Genomic DNA, 1,326 nt, shown 5'->3' with positions numbered 1-1,326 from the left:
CTCTGATGTAGGAATGATCTTGTAAAACATAACAAGTATAGACTCATGTGAACACAGTATGGGCGCATCCATCTGTTTATCAATATTCCACAACATAATGAATACAAAATTCCTCGCAACCTGGATGGTGGAAACTAGATCCAGGGTCTTCATTTCTACTTCCCGAAATAGTATGATTCTATCCATGCGAATAAATGTGTTGATGTCGAACATGGTAGAAACCACTTGATTACCAGTAATTGATGTAAACTGTTAACAAGTGTGAGAGAAACCACCAGTGATGTCAATGGCTCGTAAAGTACCCAGTAGAATCCATGAGATGTGAATAAATGTGTTGATGTCGAACATATCACGGAATCCTTCGATCAAAAGTGAATGATGTAAACTGTTGTCAAAGGCGAGAAACCTGCCATTGAGGCATACAGATCTCAAGGTACTGACGATTCCTAGATCATCTTTCTAGATAATGAGCTGATGTCGATAGAAAGCGATCCGTCGTAGGCAAGCCCACAACACGAAATCATAGATCAAGTTGAAGAAATTTAGTTGCACGGACTGACTCAGGGATGGTCAAGATGGATGACAGATATTTTGCAGATGAATGGCTTATTGGCAGTGACCTCTTGAACACATAACGACATAACAGATGGCTTGGTGACAATTGACTCAAAGTTAATACACAAAAACCGGCTGAAGACTTTCAATGTGGTTTGATCAACTGTTAGGCAAAGGATTTCCCAACCCAGGTGAATAAAAGTGTCGTGTTCAAGAGTGGTTACAAAGTATGACAAACAAATTCATTTTTCTCTCTTTTCCCCCACCATTTCTGGCAAGTACCTCTTTATTTTTGACAAGCTTGAGGAGGATAACATTTTCTTGATTATAAGCTCATCCTTCGGATGAGTCCAACTTAGTTTAAATTTGAACCCTAAGAAGGAGTGGTTCATTCTGTTTGTAATTGAACAGGTCCTTTACTGTGAAATTTTAACAAGTCCAGTATAGGAGAAACTCGGCGTTTTTCAATTTAGAGAGTCTGAAAAAACTTTAGAAGACTCCAGGGTTGACCTTTTTCGTAAATTTGTGTCTCCCAAGCCCGAAAAAGTATAAAATAATACTTGAGAGAACCGCTTGATCTTTTACGACCAAGGACTACTTTTCGTTATTAGTGCCCTTGACCCGAAAAAGTAACAAAGTGATCAATGACACGTCGTTTTATAACGAATATCGAATTCGAAACGACAAAAATCCGGCAATCTTTTCACGTTTTTACGGTCGGAAAAGAGCTGTAAGTGGACTGTCTTTTAATTCTGTTTTAACGAGTTTAAA

This window comes from Pinus tabuliformis, chromosome 3_2 (assembly GCF_031772625.1).
Source record: "Pinus tabuliformis cultivar Carrire ecotype Pingquan chromosome 3_2, CPIR1, whole genome shotgun sequence".
In the NCBI taxonomy this organism is placed as follows: domain Eukaryota; kingdom Viridiplantae; phylum Streptophyta; class Pinopsida; order Pinales; family Pinaceae; genus Pinus; species Pinus tabuliformis.
The sequence above is the reverse complement of the archived record's forward strand: the minus strand, read 5'-3'. Positions refer to the sequence as shown.